We start from the raw sequence: 25623 nt of genomic DNA, 5'->3' as shown, positions 1-25623 counted from the left end.
AAAAACAAACAACCCAATCCAAAATTGGGCAGAAGACCTAAATAGACATTTCTCCAAAGAAGATATACAGATTGCCAACAAACACATGAAAGGATACTCAACATCACTAATCATTAGAGAAATGCAAATCAAAACTACAATGAGGTATCACCTCACACCAGTTAGAATGGCCATCACAAAAATATCTACAAACAATACATGCTGGAGAGGGTGTGGAGAAAAGGGAACCCTCTTGCACTGTTGGTGGGAATGTAAATTGATACAGCCACTATGGAGAACAGTATGGAGGTTCCTTAAAAAACTAAAAATAGAACTACCATATGACCCAGCAATCCTACTACCGGGCATATACCCTGTGAAAACCATAATTCAAAAAGAGTCATGTACCACAATGTTCACTGCGGCTCTATTTACTATAGCCAGGACATGGAAGCAACCTAAGTGTCCATCGACAGATGAATGGATAAAGAAGATATATTTATTCCATATATACAATGGAATATTACTCAGCCATAAAAAGAAATGAAATTGAGTTATTTGTAGTGAGGTGGCTGGACCTAGAGTCTGTCATACAGAGTGAAGTAAGAAAGAGAAAAACAAATATCGTATGTTAACACATATATATGGAATCTAAAAAAAAATAAAAATGGTTCTGACAAACCTAGGGGCAGGACAGGAATAAAGACGCAGACGTACAGAATGGACTTGACACGGGGAGGGGAAGGGTAAGCTGGGATAAAGTGAGAGAGTGGCATGGACATATATACACCACTAAATGTAAAACAGATAGCTAGTGGGAAGCAGCCGCATAGCACAGGGAGTTCAGCTCGGTGCTTTGTGACCACCTAGAGGGGTGGGGTAGGGAGGGTGGGAGGGAGACGCAAGAGGGAGGAGATATGGGGATATATGTATATGTATAGCTGATTCACTTTGTTATAACGCAGACACTAACACACCATTGTAAAGCAATTATACTCCAATAAAGATGTTAAAAAAAAGAGAGAGCTTTTTTTACTCTTCAGTAAGGAGAGTCTCAGCAAGCACCTGGGCAGATGGGCAGCCTTGAAGAGTTGCTGCGCCCTCTCATGCATGGGAGCAACCAAATGATTTCTGTGTCCCCGAGAGAAGCGGGGAAATCACAGAGGGGCCCTCCAGACCTGAAGGAGTCATACAGCTGGGACCTAGGGACACCTCTGCAGCACCCTGCCTGGCTGATGTTCAAAGTCCAGTCCAAGTGACTGCCATTGCTGTGGGTGTCAGTGTGAGCGGATGGCACTAGGGACTCTGCACCCCTCCCCCACTCCTTAAGTCCCCAAGAAAAGGAGGAAACAGGAATCCCCAAAGCCACTAATGGCATCTTCTTTATGCCAGGCACTTGTTAGGCACTTGTATTAAAGCAATAAATAAAACATAAAAATATAAAAAATAAAAGAAAACTAATCACAAAGGTGATCTCCAAAAAAAATTTTTTTAATTTAAAAATTTTACTGGTAAGTTACATATTCCCAAGCCACAGAAGAGGCCAGAAGGCTAATATCTTAAAGATGCTAAGGCAATAAACAAACAGAAAAACACCTGTCAACCTAGAATCGGTTAAACTACCATTCTGGAGTGAGGGTGAATAGAAACAGTTTCAGACTTACAAACTCATTTCTTTGAGACTTAAGCTCCCAGCTTACTTCTACTCTGCGCAACACTATACCTTGTCATAATTCTTACTGATTTTAATATATACTAGATATGAAAATATTAGGTATTACCCAATACCTTAGCTTCTGGATTTTCTGAAATCCTCTCTTCAAATTATCCACACTGCCGTGTAAGTTCACTCCCACGATTCTGCCATAATCAATAACTTTAACTTCTCCATAGTCCCAGCTGCAGTCATCCCACCCCTCCTAACTTTCCAGCTCATCTCTTGACTACTCTAATTCCAACATTCCCTCTACCTCACCAAAAGTGCCATCCCATTAATTCTGCTGCTTTGTAACTATCCCTCACTGCCCTTAGATCCTCACTTCCTTCCTTATCCAACTAAAATTCCATGCTTCATCAACTTATACCCTTTCTCTTACTCCTGAAAGCCTCCATGTTTTGCTCACTTCATCAAACTTATCTGGCAAAAGCCCACGCTGGAGTATCAGTCAGAATAACTATACGAGTCTGCAACAATAAACACACCCCAAATCTCAGTGGCTTAACACAACAAAAACATAATTTCTCATTAATGTTATAAGTTGTACCTGGGTCACCAGGGAATGTGCTTCCAACAGTCACTCAGGAACAAACCCAGGCTAATGGAGGCTCCATCATCTATAACTGCACCTCCTGGATCATATCCCCTCCAGGAGAATGAGAGGGCTACCCAGGGCCACTTTACAGCTTTAGCCTGGAAGTCACACATATCATTTCCACGCTAGTCCACTGGCCAGAAATAGCCACATGGTCTCAGGCAACTGCAACGGGGCGCGGGGCGGGGGCGGGGGGGGGCTGTGAAACACAGAGGAGTATATGGATATTCAGGGAGCACTATGCTAAATGTCTCTGCAACATCTGACTAAATCCAACTTCCCATGCCTGTACCTGCACAGCTAAACGAGGTGCAGACGCCATCCTGTGAGCAGGGGGTGACATTCATGGGCAGGAAAGCCTACCCATTGAGGAAGGTGGGGGACAAAGGACAGACCCAGGTACCAGACAGCATTGCTGGGTAGCCCGACCAGCCCCAGTCTCCTCTGAGGTGTCTTGTTACATGAGATTTAAAACAAAAGAAAATAAAATCTGTTTAAGCCACTATAATTGAGTTCTCTTTTTTAAGCCCAAATGAATTCTTCTTTTTTTCTTTATTTTGGTAAAATATATATATATATAACATGAAATTTACCATTTAATCATTTTTTAAGTGTACAATTCAGTGGCATTTTTACTCGCATTGTTGTACAATCATCACCACCATCCATCTCCAGAACTTATTCATCTTCCCAAACTGAAACTGTACCCATTCAACAACTCCCCCATCCCCCCTGCCCTCTAGCCCTGGCAACCACCATTCTACTTTCCATTTCTATGAATTTGACTACTCTAGGTATCTCATGTAAGTGGAATCATACACTTTTGTCCTTTTGTGACTGACTGAATTCACTTAATGTAATGTCCTCAAGGCTCATCCATATTGTAGCATGTTTCAGAATTTCCTTCCTTTTTAAGGTTGAATAATATTCCACTGTATGTACATACCACATTTTGCTTATCCATTCAACCACCAAGCGACATTTGGGGCCAAATGCATTCTTTTTTTTTTAATAGATCTTTATTGGAGTGTAATTGCTTCTCAGTACTGTGTTAGTTTCTGTTGCACAACAGAGTGAATTAGCCATATGCATACACATGTCCCCGTATCCCCTTCCTCTTGAGCCTCCCTCCCCTCGTCCCTATCCCACCCCTCTAGGTCATCGCACAGCACCGAGCCGATCTCCCTGTGCTATGCTGCTGCTTCCCACCAGCCAACTATTTTACATTCAGTAGTGTATATATGTCGATGCTACTCTCGCTTTGCCCCAGCTTCCCCCTCTCACCCCATGTCCTCAAGTCCATTCTCTATGTCTACCTCTTTATTCCTGCCCTGCAACTAAGTTCATGAGTACCATTTTTGGTTTTTGTTTTTAGATTCTATATATATGCGTTGGTGGGAATGTAAATTGATACAACCGCTATGGAAAACAGTATGGAGGTTCTTTAAAAAACTAAAAATAGAACTACCATATGACCCAGCAATCCCACTACTGGGCATATACCCTGAGAAAACCATAATTCAAAAAGAGACATGTACCAAATGCATTCTTAATCTATATAGATAGCCATTTGCTGGTGAAAGAAAATGGCTCAGAAAACTTTACATTGAAAGAAGACGACTTCTTCCATTCAAACATACAACTTTGTATTGAGTCAAATACAATTTCTGATAAGTTCATGTAGATGTATTTATCAGACACCATTAGCAGGAAGACATGAAAAAGATTATTTGGCTTGATAACATTTATCTTAACTGAGTTCTTTTGGAAAATTCGTGATATGTTTAATTTCTACCAAAAACCAAATTTCTTTATAATTTGTTTGAATAAATAAGACTGATTTGATTAAAATAAATCCTTATGATGCCTGAAAACGGAGTCTTAGATATTTAAGAGCCCCTTTTATCCACGTAAAGGACGACCACTTCCCTGAGCCATGTGAAACCACTTCCGCGAGGCCATCGTTAGAGTGCCTATTTGTGGGTTTGTTTAGAATCCAGAAAAAGTTGCCAACTCTGGGAAACTAGAAGAGTTAATAGAGTATCTTTGTTTTTTCCTCGTCTTGATGTTTCCAACAACGCCATCATTTCTCTAGTGAACACTCTGGCCTACGTTACAGAAGAGCTTCTGTATCTTTACTAAAGGAAAAACCTGAGAATTGTGGGTTAAGCAGCAGGGTTGCCGTCTGTGTTCTACGTATTCAATTTTCTCATTCTCTCATTCATTCTCTCCCTCTCCCTCTCCTTCTCCCTCTACCTCTGTCACACACACACACACACACACACACACACCCCTCCCTACCTTAAGGCCATAAAGTCCTGTAGAGTAAGGGTTAGTATTTTCTATTCGGCAGTCAGACTGATGTTTGAATCCGGCTGAGTTGAGTCTGGGACTCTTTATTTAAGCCTCAGTTCCCTCTACTGTGAAAATGGGGAATGGGAGTAGTAACTACTTCACAAGGACAAAATGAGACAACAAACGTAAAACATTCAGCGTGGGGTTGGGCACTGAGTAAGCACTTCATACTGCAATGGATAATGACTGCCCTAAGAAAAACCATTAGCTATCACTTTCTTGTCTCTCCTCATCCTTTTCTCTGTATTTTGCTTCTGTTAGAACAAGGTGATTCCCAGCTAGCCTGACAATCATCACTGAGAGCCCAGAATACATTTAAAGAGGAGTTTAGCCTTTGACTTGCAATTCTGAAAGCTGCTGCTTCCAAGAAAGCTGAGCTCTCACCTAGGGTCAAAACGATCACGTGGGTAAACCTTTCATTATCAGAACAAAACAAATAATATGATAAAGATTTCACTTAGTTTGGTAGGAAACATTTTAACTGTCGTTATCCAGGGATTATGGGTTATGCACGATTTTTGTTTGTTATGCATTCCTTCTGTTATTTTTCCCAATTTCCGTAATAAACACCTATCTTTTTTTCCCAAGAGGTTCAATGCCCAACATCAATGCTACACTCCTGCATTCACCATACTTTCTCTTCAGGTACAATAGTAAAGCGCAAGGCAGGGTCTCCCATTATGGGATTTGGTCCCATACACTTCACTGCCCTATATCTGAGTTCGTGAAGAATGCTCCAGGTGTTTTATTTCATCCGCCCTCCGTCACACATTTGGTATTTTCACTTCAGCATTAGTGATAGATGCAGCCTTCAAATTAAGATAATTAAAAATATGTAACATAATAGCCCAATAAAGTCATATTGTCAAATCACATTTTAGTTCCAAAAGGTTAAGTGGCAAACTGAAAAGCATTTGCAATAAGGACAGAGAAACATGAAAACTTACCAACTCTTGGCTGACATTTAAGATATATCTTCACTGCATCTCAAGATAATTTTTAATTGTTTTATATTCATCTCATTTAGTGGCAGCAGCAGTGGTGGGCATGAGCCAGATTATTACAAAACGAAAATTAAAAGGCCTTTATGTGTCAAGTTTTTAATGTAGGGTTTTAATGGACTGTTTAAATGGTAGAGGATTAGGATATAATTCCTCCAGAGGACCTAAAAATGAGATTAGGATTTTTAACTATAAATCCTAATCCCACAGATCTTTCTCTTCTTCTGGAGACTTTATTTCTTCTAAACCACTCTAACCTCAGTTCTGATACAAAGACCCCCAGAGAGGGAGAGTGAAGCTGCATTCACAGGAGAGAAATAACCCACATTCCCAGGCGGCCTGCATCCCAGAGCAGGATCAGCAGCAACAAAAGCTCACATTCAGTACCCCTGGCACACTACACATCTCCAAGGCTTCCTGATGATCTTCAAGTATTTATGTCATCTTATAAACGCTGCCATCCACTCTCACTGCGGCGAGTGGGCATCTGAAAAATCTTTCAACACATCCCCTGTTAGAAGTCCACAGGGACAGATAAGTAATGAGGAAAGGCCTTTCCAAATCTAAAAGGAAACATTTGGCACTTCAGTTTCCACTATTGCAACATCTCTTTTTCAACAAAGGAATTTATTACACAGTACGTCACCTTTTCCCTGTCAGAGGATTTACTGCCAATTTTGGAGTTGGGTTACTTCTGGTTTTCAAGTCTGTCTTGTGAAATTAAAGAGAGGGCTGCCTTAAAAGTGATAGAACACACGTGATTTCAGTCTTCACAATGTCCCCATGGCTATCAAACCTGGAACCTATTACATACAAGAAGAAAACATAAGGAGCTTTATAAAGAGATGGAATAAGTAGTGAAGATGTCTGATCCAGTCTAGTCCAAAGGGTATGGTTCCCAACACACATTTAGTGTCTCCCCAGTATTCAGTTCTCTCTAACCTGTAACCATCAGCATACTTTGGATATTTACAATAATCTATCAAAAACAACTCAGGCTTTTCCGATTTTTTTTAATAAATAATAAATAACCAATAGAAAAACCAATTTTACAACTATCTCCTAGAGACCTCTCTTACAAACTAGGATGCAACTGATATGTGCTTTAGCCTTTCATAATTATTTAAAATACAGAAAAATATACTAGAATGGTGACAATTAAACAGGAAAATCTCTCATGTAGAGCACAGTGCTAGGCATATGCTAAATACACTAAATGCTTGATATTTATTATTTATTATACTAGTATCAATTTTATTGAGAAGGTATAACCAAACCACAAAAGATTTATCTGAACAAGTTGCATAAATGGGAAGAATTCCAGTTTTGCGAATGCAAATATTTTCATAGACTGAAATCTATTTCAAAGAAACTAAGACATACAAACAAACAAAAAAGTTTCAAAAAAAAAGACATGAGTGTGAAAATCCTTGATCCAATCTGTCACAGCAGAGTGTCAGAGATCTGTGGTTAACAACACAGAGGTGCCCACCCCAAAGCTTGAGTCACTTCTTCTTTCCCTGGGCCCCTCTCTTTGTCAAAGTCACATCTCAGTGTGGGAACTTACCCAATACTCATGAGCATGAATACAGATGATGAAATAGGATCTTGCTTTCTGCTCTAAATTTTCTCAATTTAGTTATCTAAATACAACACTCTAATCAGGGCACCAGGGACACATGGTCCCAGGCAGCAGAAAGAATCAGAAAAATCACCCCAGCAGGAGTGGTGTTCCTTGGCTACATTGGAGCCCCTATTGCTACTATTGCATTTGTCTGGAAAACATACTACATGTATGAGCATTAGACTTCTCTCCACTTGAGAACTTCATTAGAGCAGCAGCCATCACAGAAGCAGCACTGCTGGCCATGTTCAGTTGCTGCTCCTGTACAGCTTCTATCTGGATTTCTGTTCCATCAGGGAAGTGAGGGGAACTACCTCCAGCTGTGGAACCTGAAATGAGTCACGTAAGATCTCCGTATCTCAGTTTCCTCATTGGAAAAAATAAATGGCTTAGCTTAAATGATTTCAAATTCCTCAGGACAAAATTTTATAGCTGGAAGTACTTTTGGAATTTCAATAACTTTAGGTAAAATTTAGTTAAGAGGTTTGCAATGAACTGACCACTTAGGAGAAAACCCTTTTAAAAAGCTGTTAATTCATGATATAGTATAGTTAGATTATTTTTTTAAATCTATTTCTTTTATAAGGGGGAAGAGAAAAAGTCACTGATTCACTGATCAACTACCGTGTACCTGGGGTTTTCACAAATGTCATCATTTAAAGGCCCTACAAGTAACTTGCAAAGAAGGTACTATCATCCCAATTTGACAAATAAGAAAAGTGAAGTGGAAGAGTTAAGAGTCTAAAATCCAAGTTTTGTAACTCTAATATGCTTGTTTCAAGATAGTCTACCACTGCAGAAATAAGGCTAATATCAGCACGCAAATAAAGGAGATACAAGCAAAGAAAACTCAAAAGCCTCAAAAACCTGAATCCATGATCAAGATCAAAGTAATAATTACCTGCAGATAAGTAGCACAACAAATACTGACACAAATACTTAGGACTGTAGATAGCCCTCAACTTTAACCATGACATCCTAAAAACAATCACTAAACAGTCCCAAAGGAATAATGTTAAAAGTGGAGATTTCATTTTGCATCAAAACCATAATGTGCATTTTATGAGTTAAAAAAAAAAAGCCAAGACATAGCTGTAAACGTCTACAATAATGTAGATGTGATGTAATGTAAAATAAATATTTCGGCACACATATTGATTATATATGTAGTATGAAGCCCACAGACAGAAAGAACATAAGCAAGACAGTTATACTATACTGTAAATTTAACCTATAACTACTAAGCCAACCAATATATTAAACATTTAATTAATAATTTTCCTAATGACAAAGTTTAGAAGTGATTTATGAGGGTGATTTGAATGGCCAGGGCCTCTTTAAAAGCCGAAAAAGGAAGTTTGAGTTGATGTTACATCTCAGTAACATCTCAGTTACATCTCAGTAAATTGCTCTGTACAAAAGAGAGGCAATATATAAATCATTTCATCAGTTTCAAAGCTGTACTCAGAATTTAAAAACAACATTCAGTGTTTAGAGGCCTTGTGAAATAAGATGGAAAAAAAGTGTTAAATCTGTTCACCAGTCATTGTTTATCCCTTTCTCTATTCAACACAGCATCAAGGGTGGTTCTGAGATTGAAGAAAGGCAGAAAAGTTCTGAAGGTGGAAAGGAAAATGGTAATCATATTCATTTGTCTAGATCAGAGTAGAAATTAAGGAATAAGAATAAAGAAATGGTCCCAAAGCTTTCCTACCACCAACTAGCATAACCATCATATAAGCAGGTAAAAGAAGGAAAAAGCAAAACAGGTAGACCACATCAAATGAGACATGCAGCAAAAGGCAAATAAATAGACAATATAAAATTTAGCATTTTTCAAGGTTTTCGTTTGACACTATTATTAAGAAATAATGTTAGTAAAAGAAGGAAATACACGCACTTGTATTACTCTTTAACTTTTTATTTTAGCCAAGAAATTTATTTACAATTTTATTCAATTACCTAAGATTATGCTTCCTAATTTCCCCAAAGTTATGAGAAAAAAAGATATATCTCTGCCTAAAATTAAACAGTTTCAGTCAATACACAGAATTCTCCACGAAAACCCATGCATAGATTCCATAGGGTCCACAAACCCCAGATTAAGAACCCACACAGCTATCATTTTATTTAAAAATCTACAAGCATATAGTTATAAACCAGTAGGCTAAACTTTCATTTTGATTTCCAATAAAAATATTTACTGCTGAGACCATGAACTCCATATGAGAAAGCAACAGTGACAATATCATTACCCAGAGGCTAACATGGAAATTACAGTGAAAATAATAAAATTAGGTTATCATATTAGAATCATACCATTTCCTGTTAAAAAGAAATAGGGATCCTTGGGAAAATGACTGGTTCTGAGTCTGGCTAAAGAAGTGACCAAGAGGAGCCTGAGGCATCTTGTTCCACTGAAAAGCAAGGAAGCTATCAAAGATCGTCATGGCAAAGACCACAGAAGCCAGCTTAAAGTGGCTTCCATTGACAAGAGATGGAACAATTTTACCAGCCAAAAGAATAAAAAGGTTCCAAACTCTTTACCATGTCTTGCAAGCCACCAAAACTGATCACTTGAATTTCCACTTCTAGTTAAGATGAAGAAATCTACAAGAGTCTATCACCCCCACCCTAACAACAAAAGCCAGCAAGAGCCACCCTAACAATGAGAACCAATAAGCCAGTTAAGCTACAACACTACAGTTTTTAAAAAACTCAGAGAGATAAAGATGCAAAAATACCTCAAAGAACTAAATTCTCGAAAGGGACAAGCCTTTCCTATGACAGAAGAGGCCAATGGCTTTTTTATCACCCAGAAGGCAGTGGGGAAAGGAGAAATGCTACAGACAAGGTTAAGGAGAAACTAGCTGAACTAGTCATTTAACAAACTTTAAATGACCACAGGTGCTGACAGGATGAATTAGAATCCAGAGAAGCCCCATTCACTGAGCAAATCTGATTTCACTCATTGACTCCTTCCTGTAGGTCCTCACCAAGAGCAGGGCTTCCTGGGGCAGGGCTGGGGAGCTGAAAGATATCCACACCCTCAGGCACACAGGTCCTCCGTAAGTGTAAAGTAGAAGCTGCTGAAGGCTGGGAACAGAACAGGAAAGCTAAAAGACAGCCTCCTCGCCTACCTGGATGCACAGAGCTATCACCCAAGGCAAAGCAGTAAAAAAAAAAGAAAGAAAGAAAGAAAGATAAAGGAGGGATAGGGAAAGGGGGAGGGAGAGGGAGAAGGAGAGAAAGAGAGAAGCTTCCCTGTGATTCCAAAAGCTGACAGGTGAACAATAAATAACATAAAGAGATATCGGGAGTTTTGCTGGTATTCAGATCCCAAGCTCTGCCTAATGGTAAATCCTAATACTAGCATTGAAATATCGAAAGCCAGGAGTGAATTGTATCCACTGCTGCAAGAATACCCAGCCCCAACTCAATTACAAATAACACTGCAGATGTATGTAAAAAGGAGTGTGTCCCTTTTTAGTGGCAAATATTTTCTTCAGTCTTGTCTGTATTCCAAACATAATCTTTAGCATACAATCAATAATTATGAGATAAATGAAAAAGCCAAAAACATGCCCTATAAACAAGAGAAGGAACAGTGAACAGAAGCAGACCACTAATGGCCCAGATGCTGGAATTATCAGACACAAACCTCAAACTAACTAAAATAATTATTTTATGTAACTATCTAATGGAAAAGGTGGAAATTTTCATAAAAATATGGGAAATCTCAGCAAGACAATCTTCAAATATGAACCAAATAGAAACACTTTAAATAAAAAATATAGTATCCAAAATGAAAATGCATTCAATGGGCTTAAGAGCAAATAGGAGGAGGCGGTTAGGGGAACCCACCAGGCCGGAACCTTCTGGAACTCCTTCCTGAGGGAATCGTGACGAAGATGTGGACCAGTGGATTTGAAAGCTATAGCAGTTCCTCTTTTGGGGGAGCCGGAGGCTACACACAGTCCCCTGGGGGCTCTGGATCACTGACACCTTCCCAGGCTGAAAAGAAATCTAGAGCCCGAGCTCAGCATATTGTACCCTGTACCATATCTCAGCTGCTTTCTGCTACTCTGGTTGATGAAGTGTTCAAAATTGGAAATGTTGAGATTTCACAGGTCACTATTGTGGGGATAATCAGAAATGCAGAGAAGGCTGCAACCAACATTGTTTACAAAACAGATGACATGACGGCTGCACCCATGGATGTTCACCAGTGGGTTGACACAGGTGATGCCAGCAGTGAAAACACTGTGGTTCCTCCAGAAACATATGTGAAAGTGGCTGGTCATCCGAGATCTTTTCAGAACAAGAAAAGCCTGGTAGCCTTTAAGATCATGCCCCTGGAGGATATGAATGAGTTCACCACACATATACTGGAAGTAGTCAATGCACACATGTTGCTGAGCAAGTCTAACAGCCAACCCTCAGCAGGGAGAGCACCTATCAGCAATCCAGGAATGGGTGAAACTGGGAACTTTGGTGGGAATAGCTTCATGCCAGTAAATGGCCTCACTGTGGCCCAGAACCAGGTACTGAATTTGATTAAGGTTTGCCCAAGGCCTGAAGGATTGAACTTTCAGGATCTCAAGAATCAGCTCCAACACATGACTGTAGCTTCAATCAAGCAAGCTGTGGATTTTCTAAGCAACGAGGGACACAACTATTGTGGATGATGCTCATTTTAAATCCACAGACACAGAATAACTGGATCTAATTGGGTACCTGAGATATTTTCCAGCTGGACTTTTTACACAATCTCTTGTCTCCAGCTGTGCATATATTTGGCAGGTTGACTTCTAGGAAGTAGGTTTCATCTATAAAAGGTTTCAATTGACATCCTTTTGAAACTTACTACTCTTCTGTGTTTTTGTTTTTGTTTTTTGTGGTACGTGGGCCTCTCACTGTTGTGCCCTCTCCCGTTGCGGAGCACAGGCTCCGGACACACAGGCTCCACGGCCATGGCTCACAGGCCTAGCCGCTCCGTGGCATGTGGGATCTTCCCGGACCAGGGCACGAACCTGTGTCCCCTGCATCGGCAGGCGGACTCTCAACCACTGCGCCACCAGGGAAGCCCCTCTTCTGTGTTTTTGAAGCTCAGAGGGATATGGGCAACTGACAGGGATGTAAACCAGGGCGGAATTTCTTAAAGAAGTTACAAATTAGTTAGTTACAATATCAGGATAAATGGAATTGGAAGAGGGATGCTACCAAGAGCATCTTGAGCATACTCAGGAGTTTTTATTCCTGAATTGTTTCCTGTTAAGAGTAGGACTAGGGCCTGTCAGCAGAGAGCTAGCCACGAAGCCCATTAACCTCTGCCTGTTTTTGTTCCCCACTTTGGTTACGTGTTGTTACTTTCAGAATTGCACTTTCTTTCACCTTGTCACAATTGCTGCCAAAACTGTGTTTTTATAAGCATGGGGTTCTAGAATGGTGGCTTCATGGGGCAGAGAGAAAGATATGTGTTTTGTACAAAATAAGTACATTCATATGTTTAATAAAATAGTTCTACTATTGCAGTAACTTGTAAAAATGTTATTTTTTTACACTGTAATAATTAATACTTTATCATCTCAGCTAATTCTGAGACAAGTTAATGAAGTGTAACATGCAAATAAAAGTTCTATAACTGCTTTAAAAAAAAAAAAGAGCAAACAGGATAGCAAAAGAAAGGATCAGTGAACTTAATAATAGTCATAATAAATTATCCAAACTGAAACATAGAGAGGTAAAGAATGACTAAAAATGGAACACAGCTCTCCATATCTACAGGATAATGCATACAATGGCAATCCCAGAAGTAGAAAAGAGAACAGGGCAGAAGAAATATCTGAAGATATAATGGTTGAGAATCCTCCAAACTTGGCAAATGACATCAACCTAATAACCCAAGGAGCTCAGCCCAAAAAGGATAAACACAAAGAATAACAGATTTAGGGACATTATAATCAAACTGCTGAAAACCAAAGATAAAATATTAAAAATAGGCAGGAAAAAAAAGACATACAAGGGGACAACCATAAAACTTCTCACCAGAAACAGCAGAAGGACAATGGAATGACATTTTTAATTACTGAAGGAAAAAACAGTCAATATAGAATTCTCTATGCAGAGAAAATATCCTTCAAAAATAAAGGGGAAATAAAGACATTTCTGATAGAATAAGATGAGAAGACTCATCACCAGCAGATCTGAACTATAAATATACTAAAGGGCATTCTAAGGAAAATAATACCAGCAGAAGACTGATGTTAGAAATAAAGAGTACCAAAAAGAGAAACAACTTGGGTAAATTTTTTTTAAAAAAACTTTAAAGCTATTAGGCATGTGTGGGTGTGTACTTGGGTGTGTACATGGGTGTAAATTTCTTTAAACGACAACTGACTATTTAAAGCAAAAATAAATAATGATGAGATACTGTAGCATTTATAACATAATATGGACATTAAAATATATTCCAAGACCTCAAAGGGTGGGAAAGAAATAATGGATTTATACTGTTGAAAGAATCTTACATTGTTTGTGAAGTAATATATTATTATTCTAAAGCAGACTATGGTAAATTAATGATGCATGTGTAGTCTCTAGAGCAACCACAAAAAACATAATACACAAAAGTATAACAAAATGTTAATAGAGAAAAATAAAATGAAATATTAAAAATAACCCAAAGGAAAACAGGAAAAGAAGAACAGAGGAACAAAGGAAACAAAGAACAAATAGAAAACAAAAAGTGAGATGGTAGATTTAGCCCAATCATATCAATAATTACATCAAGTGTAAATGGACTAAACAGTCCATGTAAAAGGCTCAGATTATCAATGTGCATTAACTTTAAAAGGGGAGGGACCCAGTTTGTTTATAAGAAACATACTTTAATATAAAGACAAGATAGACTAAAAGTAAAATGGGTGGAAAATAATATACCAGACAAGCACTAAACATAAGAAAGCTGGTGTGACTATATTAATGTTAAGCAAGGTAAACATCAAAACAAAGAAGACTATCTAGAGATAAAGAATATTTTGTAATAATAAAAGTATCAATTTGTCAATACACAATGAAGTATTAAAAGTTAAATTTTTTTTTTTAATTTTACAGAGCAACTATATGGACAAATACTACAGAAACATAATATTTAGTGAAAGAAGTAAATCACAGAGGACCATATAATACCATGTTCCTACGGCTCAATAAAAAATCATAAAACTAAACAATATACTGTTTTGAGGTACACACATATGTGATTAAACTTTTTTTTAAGCAAAAAAAAAAAAAAAAAATACACAAAATTCAGGATTGTAGTTATCTCCGGAGAAGATGCAGGGGTTTGGGAAAGAATAGAAGAGGATACAGTACTATTACTTGTGTTCATTTTTAAGCTAATGATAAGTTCAAGGAATTTGATTTCATTTTGTTTCATAACTTACATATATAGTACATTATTTTATATGTATCCAATAATGCAATTTTTAAAAACTTATTTCTTAATAAGAAAAAAAATGATACAATTCGTCAATATCCACCAAAATCCTTAAAAATGGCCATTCCTTTTGAGTCATAAAGTATATTTCTAGGAATTTATGGTATACAAAAGCTATGTACAAGAAAATCACTGTTTTTAGAACAGAAAAAAAAAACACCAGGAAATAACCCACTGGTCATTCTAAGAGACTAAAACAACCATAGAATAGAATTTTATGCAGCTATTTTAAAATAATTAAGTTACTATTTAAATCGCTACCTTAAGAGTTCGTAAATTCCTAAACTGCGTAAGTTAAACTGGGGGTACTTACCTGGACAATCATGGATTGTCCAGCTAGGAACTCCATGAAATTTTTCTAGAATTGTGTGTACACTTATGCAGAAAACTGTGTTCACATGCATGTTTCCAGGGAGAGAGTCCATAGCTTTTAGGTTCTCAAAAAGAATGATTACTCCAAGAAAACAGTTATTAAGGTAGTTAGTCTTAAAGATGACTCCCAATGAACAAAGCTGCCCAGTATTCACACTCATATGTAATCCCCTCCCACGATGAATCTGGATTGACCCTGTGATTCACTTTACCTAACGCAATGCCAGTCCCAGGCCTAAACCCTAAAGAGGCTTGATAGCTTTTGCTTTTGTACTTTGAGTGTCCTGAGTGACCATGTAAGAATCCAGCTGCCTTGACGGAGAGGCCACATTAGAGCAGGATTAGCCCTGATACTACATGGGTAGCCAGCAAGGTCAAAACACCCCAGCAAACCAGCTCAGTCCAACCTTCTGGTTGTGCCCACCAAACATCTGGTTAAACCACTATCTGAACGCAGCCACATGAGAATCCCCAAGCATAACCAGCAAAAGAACCACCACTTGAGAACCAGTTAACACATATAATCATAAGAAATAAGAAAAGGGTTATTCTTCTAAGTCACAGAGTTTGGGGGTGATTTGTTTAACAGCAATGGGTAGCTAAACAGCTACACACTGCTAGTTCAGACTGAGTAACCTCACCTAAGAACCTAATATTTTGCAATATGATGGCTGAAACAAAAATCAGCAGCTATCCATCAGAGGATACATCACTCCCCAGCCCTCTGTGCAATTCCTGTCCATGCACACGCACACACACACACACGATATATAATAGCTTCACTGAGTAAAAACAACTTTACTTTGATTTCATGTACTTTATTTACACAGGTCCTTTTATTACACATAAATGAAACACAGATCAAGCATCTAACTTTGCCCTTATATTAAATGAGATGAAAAGAAGTAAGACCCTCACATGACCCCTCATTTAAAATATTACAGTGGTAGGGACTTCCCTGGTGGCACAGTGGTTAAGAATCCACCTGCCAATGCAGAGGACATGGGTTTGATCCCTGGTCCAGGAAGATCCCACATGCCACGGAGCAGCTAAGCCTGTGCGCCACAACTACAAAGCCCATGTGCTGCAACTACTGAAGCCTGTGCGCCTAGAGCCCATGCTCCACAACAAGAGAAGCCACTGCAATGAGAAGCCCGTGCACTGCAATGAAGAGTAGCCCCGGCTCTCTGCAACTAGAGAAAACCTGAGCACAGCAATGAAGACCCAAAGCAGCCAAAAATAAATAAAATAAATAAATTTATAAAAATAAATAAAATACTACAGTGATTACTTATGTAAATCACTTTCCTTCCCTCTGAACTAAAAAAGAACAACAAAGTAGACTGAGGTTCCAAGAACACACATTTGAGAGGTATTTTATAATGCCAATAAAATAGCATTGTTTTATGTCGTACTAGGACGATTACAATGCTTACTGAACAGAAATACTTTCTCTTTATTAATTTCCACAATAATCTTGCAAATGATACTTGAGAGGCACCCAGATTCAAGCAGAACCAGGAATCCTGTCCCAGAACCAAGAAGCAAAGCAGAACATAAACAATATGAAAACAGCCAGATCCCATTTCATCTATTCAATTTGAGTGAAATGAAGATATAAACAAACTTTGTGGTGGCATGGTGTTTTTTTTTTAATCTACTGCATTTGATTTTTCAAAACAAAAACATCCATTTTCCACAGCCAGCTTTCTGTTAGCCAAAAATAATGGCAAGAGGCATAGCTTTGGTAAGGACAGATTTAAATGATAACTACATGTTTTTAACTCTCTAGATACCTACCTATACCATTTCTAGTACAACAACAGCTGATTACATTTCTATTTGGCCCCTCTACTTCTTCACATTTCTCTACTGTCATTGAGTGAAGACTGTTTAGATTCTTTCGGCACTCAGGCACTGCTTGACTTTTCTAAACCTCAGTTTTCTCATTTGAAAATGAGAATCATTATGTAAAAAGTACTTAGCACAGTGCCTGACCATAGTAAATGCTCAACAAGTGATCAGTTTAGCTGGATACTGGTGGTCACTCACACAGCATTTATTTCCTTCTCCGGTCCTAAGAGAATCCTGATCTTGTTCTGCTTTCCACCCCCACCCCTGCCCACAGTCATGAACATGACCTACCTAAGGGCATGTTCTGTGCTCATGACTGGTTCATGGGTAATCCCCTTTGTCAGTGAGTAGCTCAGGAATGGGCATGTGACCCAACATTAGTCAATCAACAAAATGCAAAAAGTCAGCTGGGGAGCGTCTGAGAAGTGTCCCTCACTCCTAGAAGAGAGTTACACAAAGAGATTGTTTTTCCTTCCTCGAGAGATTTCATGTGATGAGTTTTTCTGGGAATGCAATAGCCATTCTGCCATCAGCCTGAAGAAGAGGCCAGCAATGATGACAGCATAGCAAGCAAGGGACATGGAGAACTGGATACTTGACGTCAGCAATGTAGCCTTGAACCAACGAACCCTGCAGTCCACCTACCTTGGAACCTCCTCCTTTGTGAAACCACTGCACTCCTTGTTGTTGAGCCAGTTTGAGTAGTGATTTCTGTTACCTAGAGCTCAAAGTACTCTACCACAATCATGAAAGCGTGTGAAAACTTCAACGGATTTTATCAAAACTAAACTAAACTAAAATTAAACCACGCTTCTCTTTAGAGCAGAGCTCTCAGCATGAATATCTAAAGCTCTTAAACAAGCAGGAGCACTAGCCCTGGTTTTCCAACGTGGAACAATTAAGTCATTTTGCCAATCAGAATCTGTTTGACAGTTCTTCAAAATATGCAAAGGGTTACTGAGTTCAAGTCAACAGACATTTATTGAGTACCAACCATATCTTTAAGGCACCAGCTTCTTCCTCAAGGAGCTCTCAGGCTTTATAAAGGGGAACAACCATAAATGGTACATGCGCTACCTCATGGCACCACTGACCACGAAGGGAGTAAATCTTTGGACTGGGCAAGGGAAGCAGGGAGGGTAGGAGGGAGGCTGAAGAAAAGAAAAGACACTTGAGCTCAACCTTGAAGGATGAGCCAGGCTTTTCCAGGTGTCATAAGGATGGAAGGCATTCTAAACAGGAGCAGAAAGAGAAACATGCACTCTTTCCTCAAGAAATTACGCTAAATTGTTTATATTACAAAGACAGATATAAAGAAATGAAGTAAATGATGATATCTAGGACTTGCTAATGAGAGTTGCCCAGACTTGAAGATCAAAATAAAACTTACCTGTGCCAATGCATATAGTGAGTTCTGAAACATATCCGTGAACTTGATGACACGGCAGGGTTTAATCTACAAAAGTTGTGCTGAGGAAAGCCCAGGGCTGTGCACAAACTCAAGTCTGTTGTATGTATGCTTATTCCAGATGCAAACAGGCTACAACTCTAATGTGAAAGGCTCCAAAGAAGGAATTGCTACTAAGATATGAAATGAAATCAAAACTGATAAGACAAATCAGATGAATGAAGACATGTAAGACAAATATATGAAAAATATTTCCATTAAGAATATTATGTCTCGGACTCCCCTGGTGGTGCAGGGAATCCACCTGCTAATGCAGAGGACACGGGTTCGAGCCCTGGTCTGGGAAGATCCCACATGCCGCAGAGTAAATAAGCCCGTGCACCACAACCACTGAGCCTGTGCTCTAGAGCCCATGAGCCACAACTACTGAAGACCGTGTGCCTAGAGCCCATGCTCTGCAACGAGAGAAACCACTGCAATGAGAAGCCTGTGCAGCGCAACAAAGAGTAGCCCCCGCTCGCCTCAACTAGAGAAAGCCCACATGCAGCAACAAAGGCCCAAGGCAGCCCAAAAATAAATAAATAAAATTAGCAGAATTCAATCAGAAGCTTAATATTCTATCATCAATATTAGTAAATAATGATTATTATGATAGATTATAACACATACAATTTACCAGGAAATTATGAAGAACCAGGAAAACTTTCTCATTTATGGCTAGAATACAGAGAAATAGATGGGGAAAAAGAACTCCTCAGTATTACAAAACATACAACACTGAATCCCAACTAACAGGAGGTGCAATGGTACAAAGTGATAACATCAATGATAATTAGCATATCTGTATGTCTCTCCTCCATAAAGAAAGATGCTCCAGTCCTGGTGGGAGCAGGTGGACACACCCTTCCAATCTGCTCCCTCCATTATGATTCCAGCCCAAGTCTGATTTCCAAGCCCATGATATCCCATACCCCAAAACCGCCTCTGGAATGTACCTGCTCTTCCATGCAACGTGGGTCCATGCAGACCTGAAATGACGACTCTGGAATTTTAAAGAACTCTCTAATTCTTTCCTGTCTAACTCATATTTTTTTAAATGACTATCCATGTTTTCTACTAGCCAATGCTTGTTAAAAATTTTTGTTTCATCAAAGACAAATACAAGAAACAAGTAAATGTACTTTTTCATGATATGAACAAAACATTCTGAAAATAAAAATGTAAGGTATCCTTTGGTCATGATGTGTTATACTATGGGCTCAATCATGCTGTGATTCACTAATGAGAACCATGACATGTATTCAATAACAAGCTAATAAAAATGCAAACTGACTGCTCCTACATTTTACACTTCAGTGTCTCCACGATTCAACAATAAATCTTTTGGCCCAAATTAACCAGCCACCATGGACAGAGCTGGTTAAAATAAAACACAATTTGATTCAGCATTCTGCCTTTCTAACCCCTCTATCAGTATATTTTAGAGTTAGCAGGTTGTTTTATCCACTTCTGTTTGCAACACGAACTTGGTTAATTTTTATCAGGGTTAGGTGTATCCCAGATGAGTCAGGAAAGCTAATATCATTCCTGCCAGCACCATAATCCTGACTCAGTGGTCTCTATCCATGCTAGCCCATATGGTCACTCGTTAACTATCTGTTAAAGCTCTCAGGGATACCTAGGGTCAAGAATATATACCAGATCTCCTTAGCTTTAGATCCAACAGAACACGATGAGAGAAGAGACTGGTAAATTGTATGGGGTGAGTGTTATAGGCAAGGCACAGTTGGGGACAGCACCACTTCACCCATCAAAATGGTGTTTTGCTACTTAAAATATGATGTATGGACCTGCAGCAATGGCATCACTTGGGAGCTTATGAAAAATGCAGACTCCCAGACCCACAGGATCATAATCTGCATTTTAACAGGTGATTCATACATACTAAACTTGAAAAGAATGGGTGTTTAATAAAAAAGAACCTGAGAAACTGTTTCCGAAGATACATCATTGAGATTATTATCCCAAATAACTCTCAGAAATAGAAAGCCTAAACCAAAGTTTGGGTCTGAACAACCATGTGCCTTACACTGAAAATGTCCAGGGAAACCTTAAGAGGAACCAAAGGTCCAGCTTCAAGCATCTGAGAGCCAAAGGCCTGAATTCCCTGAGTATCGTTTTTTCATAACAGCTTGCAACATCAGACACACTATGTACCTTCAGAAAGTGATGAGTTATACCATGTACAACCTTCATAGCAACAAATTATCAATTTACAAAACTCAAAGTCAACATATTGTGCCTCACAGTCATTTAAGCTGGCAGGACTTTAAAGTACACACAAATCTGAAGTAATGCGTTGGAAATATATGATTTATGTTAAACAGTGTACTGGAATTTAAACATTCGTATGCTTCACCAAGCCCTATTCCCGGCCAATCAGTTCACTTATCAGCTTACATAGACACTTCCAACATATACTGCCCAGCTAAATTTAATATTTAAAAAATTTTAAGACCTTTCTGTGTATTTTTAAAAATAAATCTTATTTCAAGTAAATCTCCTGAGCTGCAAAAATACCACCACCACCACAACAAAATAATACCCCAAACAGCCCTGTGCTATAAAAGGCGCTGCTGGTATTGAGAGAACTCTGCCTCTAACGAGAACCTTCTACAGAGCGAATGAAGATGGCAAAGCCACGAAGGCCTTGGGTCCAGTAAGGAACACGAAGCAGCGTGTCAGAAAGAAATTGTTTTTCTGCTCCTTTTGATGGGTTATGCTTTCAAGTCAGGAAATGAGAAACAGGTGTGCCAGAGAGCACACACAGCCTCACTCCACACTGAAAAACACGCGTTTTCAATTTGCAAACATGAAAGGGACTCCTGTTGAATGAAAGAAGAAATGAAAACCCAGCTCTGTTTCTGCGAACCATATGAAGGCAGCTCAGAAAGGCTTTGACAAGTTGTTCGACTTCCTCCCTCTCCGACTGACAGCAGGTAGTGCTCGACAATGGGAAGGAAAAGGCATTCTTTCAAGTGAGAACAATCAAAGGGAGAATTACATGAAGGATCAGAGTGCTGGCATTTTAACCCATCACTTGATCTTATGCTTCTGTTTCTACCATTTCTTTACCTTGGGTTTTAAAATTAGAAGTCTGTTCTTTCACCAAACAACAACAAAGCAATGCAAAATAAGTATCTGGCCAAAAAAAAAAAGCTGAGAAAGTACAAACATCAAAAGAACATCTTGGAGCTCACTTGATCCGCAGTAACCCAAGTCTACAGCATCTTTCAGAGAAAGACTTACTTTTCTTCATGATGTCCTGAGCTCTCCTGGGGCGCCAGAGACATTTCGGTGGGGATATGAGTGTGATGGGTGGTACTAAGCATAAAAGCAACGGGTTTGGGTGGGACTTTGGAGCGAGGGTGTGTGGCAGGAAGGGAGAGGTACTAATGGCGGCAACAAGAGTCAGGTGGCCAGATGCACTGAGGTCCCTTGGGGAGGCACTGTGGGGCACATCCCTCAGGTGTAGGATGCAGCAGAGCCTGGTTCAGGGCAGCAAGCCTTTATTACAGCCAGTATTTCAATGTATTTCTAAACTGGCAAGAAACTTCCCTGTATCATCGAGTAAGGCCATAGATTTCATGTGCTTCAAGGACAAGGACTGTCTTTTTTATCACACCCAGACACTAGAGCACAGGATAAGAGCCTCTAAAATAGCTTGAGAGCAGTTACAAGTCTTCTTCCATAAAAGCAAAATGCCTGAACTCGTGTTATGTGGGAAAGACATCCTTCATACCCTTTAAAATTATGTTTTGAAGAATATATAACGAATCATAAAAATGTTCGTTATATAATATAAAGGGACAAGGACTAACAGAAGCTAAATGATATTGTCGTTTTTGTTTTATCTATCAAATATATACCAAAAAATATTAACACGCTATCACAGCATAGCAAAATTATCAGTTTCATTTTCCAATTTCTTTTCAATAACCATGTATTATTTCACAATCAGGGGAAAATCTACTCATTGAAAACATCCAAGATACATGATAACCAAAGCTGTCACACTGAACTGGTTTCCTAGGAAATAACCTAGCAAAATTCAGAACCATCAGTGACCTTAGTTAACTAAAAAGCAGGAAATAATATATTAATAGTTCATCAGATATGAAGTGACTTAATGAGAGTAAGCAGCAGTCTTAGAATAGAACCCTCATCTCACATAACTAGTTTTGGGAAATGTGCTGGGAGTTTATCTGCTCTGTTATCTGTAAATGAACAATATTTCTTCCCCACCCACACTAACCAATCAGTCCAAAGAGTCAAGTGCTTTTAAGATGATGATGTTTACAAATATATTAGGGTTTTATCTATGCTCACGTCTAGAAGTCATAAATCACATAAAAAGATTTCTCACAGTATCATTCCCAACCCTACATATTAAAACCCAAATGATTTCAGCCTAAGTGGTTGCCCTCTAAAAATCTTGTCGAGTGTGAAAGGTTATGAAGTTTATTGTTTCATAAAGACAAGAAGCTTCTGAGAAGCCACACTGTCAGCCATGTAAGTGAGAAAGAGGACGGCCTAGGAAGGCATATAACGGAGGCAGAGTGGGCTGAAGAGCCTGGATCCCACCCAGCAGAACTAACAGCAGCGTACTGAACCCCTTGACCGCTCTCGCCTCTCTGTCTGAATCACCACTCATCATTCCAGATTGACCTCAAAGACGAAAGCTCTGTCTTCCTCTATCTTCCAAAACAATGAGCATCTCCCTCCTCAAAAGGGTTCCCACTTCATACTAAAGAAAATTTAAATACTTAGTCAAGGCCATCCAGAGAGAACCCAGTAAGACACCAAGTTAAGATCCGCACACTTTGCACTCAGCCCTCTTCTTCAGGGATCCTCTGTTCTCATCAGAACACACTGCTCTCAACCCTGCACTTACCTTCCTCTCAGCCCTGATTCATCTGGGCTTGACCTAATGCACTCCACCTGTTATGGATTGATTGTTGTGCACCCCAGCAAATCCCTATGTTGAAGCCCTAACCCCCAAGGTGATGGTGTCTTTGGGGTGGTAATTAGGGTTATATGAGGTCATGAGGGTGCCCCCCCACCCATGATGGGATTAGTGTCCTTGTAAGAACAGGAAGAGAGACCAGAGCTTGCACCCTCTTGTGCTCCCTCTCTCCCTCCCTCCCTCTGTGTCTGTTTGTCTCTCAACCCTCTCTTTCTTTCTCTCTCTCTCTCCCCCTCACTCTCTCCCCACCATGTGATGACACAGCAAAAAGCTGGCCAGCTGCAAGCCAGGAGGAAAACTCTCACCAGGAACTGAATCTGCTGGCCCACGATCTTGGACTTCCCAGCCTCTAGAACTTTGAGAAATAAATGTCTGTTGTTTAAGCCACACAGTCTATGGTATTTTGTTATAGCTGCCTGAGCTGACTAAGACACCAGCCCAATGTATTTATTTGTTCATATTCATTCACATCAATTCATTCAACAAACATCAGAGGCTCTATCTGATGAGCACCATTCACACATCAGTGAGGAAAGCTGAGGAAAATCCCAATCCTCATGCAATTTCATAGTAGAGTGGGGTAGAAAACAAAGATAAAATAAACAGATAAAAGATATTAATTGTTAGACATGATACATTCTGTGGGAAAAAATAAAACATGGGAGGGGGATAGGGAATGTTGGCTGAGGGAAGAGTTACATGTTTAAGATGGGGTGGGCAAGGAAGATCTCAGTGAGAAGGTGAATTATCTGAATCAAGAGCTGATGAGGTGGGGGCAGGGGCATAAGATATGAAGGGTAGAGAGTTAAAGGGAAAGGAAGGACTCAGGCAAAGGCCCTAAGGTGGGAGTGTGCCTGGCATGTCTGAAGCATAGCAAAGCAGGTGAATGAGCAGGGGAAGAAAAGCAAGAGCTGCAGCCTGAGGGGAAGGTGGGCAGCACCCTGTATAAGGCCTTGTGGGCCCTGAATAAGGGCTTCGGCTTTTCTGAGTAAGATGGGACACGCTGGACAGTTCAAAGAGGAGGTATGACACGTGATTTGAGTTAGGTTTGAACATATTCCTTCAAGAGTTGTTGAGAACTGAATAAAAGGGAAAAGGAGCAGAAAACAAGGGACTAGCTATGGGGCTCCTGCAATAACCCAGATTAGAGATGCAGCACATTGAATGTGCCGATAGCAGTGAATGTGCTAAGAAGTCATTGGATTTTAAATATATTTAGAGAGGAGAGTAGACAGGGTTTGTTGCTGGAGTGGATTGGGTGAGATATAAAAGAAAAGAGGGTCAAGCATGACTCTAAGATTTTGGCCTGAACCAATGGGAGGCTAGAGGTGCCATTTGCTGTGTGAAGAATCAGGTGGGGACAGAGAGGGCAATATCTTGCCTATTACATACACAGGTGGGGGCTTTGAACAAGCAGTTAAAAAACTGAGTTCCGGGGGAGAGGCTCAGGGTGGAGATAAAAATGTGGGTGTCAGCATATATATGGTACTTAGCCACTCGACTGGATGAGAACACCAAGGCAGTGGGTATTCAAAGACAAAGAAAAGGTCAAGGACTAGGCCTCAGGGCACTCCAACACTGAGAGGTCAAGAAGATGAGAAAATTAACAAAGGAGACTGAGAAGCAGCAGCCAGTGAAGCAGGAAGAAGACCAGTTTGAGTTTGATCAAAAATAGTATTTCCGGGGAAGCAAGTCATTCAAGCAACTGTATCAAATGCTGCTTACAGGACTAAGGGATGACACTGGCTTTTGGAGGTGACTGTTAATCTTGACAAGAGCACGTCAGTAGCGTGGTGGAGGAGGATGCCTGACTAAAGTACATTTAAGAGTCAATGAGTGGAAATAACTAAGAAAAATAATAGACCTCGAGTACAGACGGCTCCTTGAAGAGTCACCTTGAAAGTTGCTAAAAAAACAGGGAAGAGAGTGTTGGAAGGGAAGCCAAACCCCTAGGTGACCTGCACCCAGGGTCCAGAGTAGAACAGGGCTCTAATTCATGATAATCAAGAGACTACGCCACCAAGAGCGCTTGTGACATTCAGAGAGTACTAAGGAGAATAATGGATACCCTTACAAAGGAAGAGAAGCACAGATTCTGCCTGCCTCCCCATCCCATCTGGGCCCCCAGACAGCAGTGACCACAGGGCACATGTCAATGGCCCAGCAGTGGTGTCCCACTGGCTCTTGTGTCACG

At 39.7% G+C, this 25623-nt stretch overlaps 1 protein-coding gene and 1 pseudogene across 12 annotated transcripts in view; one reads left to right on the top strand and one right to left on the bottom strand.

Moving 5' to 3' along the window:
- The window catches only part of TASP1 (taspase 1), a 273636-nt gene that overhangs the window by 135031 nt on the left and 112982 nt on the right, over nt 1-25623 (bottom strand). The window lies entirely within an intron of this gene.
- On the top strand, nt 11127-12005 carry LOC113626487 (replication protein A 32 kDa subunit pseudogene; annotated as a pseudogene).

This window comes from Aethalodelphis obliquidens, unplaced genomic scaffold (genome assembly GCF_003676395.1).
Source record: "Aethalodelphis obliquidens isolate GAN/ISIS:26980383/991018 unplaced genomic scaffold, ASM367639v1 scaffold18, whole genome shotgun sequence".
In the NCBI taxonomy this organism is placed as follows: Eukaryota; Metazoa; Chordata; class Mammalia; order Artiodactyla; family Delphinidae; genus Aethalodelphis; species Aethalodelphis obliquidens.
Note: the sequence above shows the minus strand (reverse complement) of the source record. Positions and strands in the feature narration are given on the sequence as shown.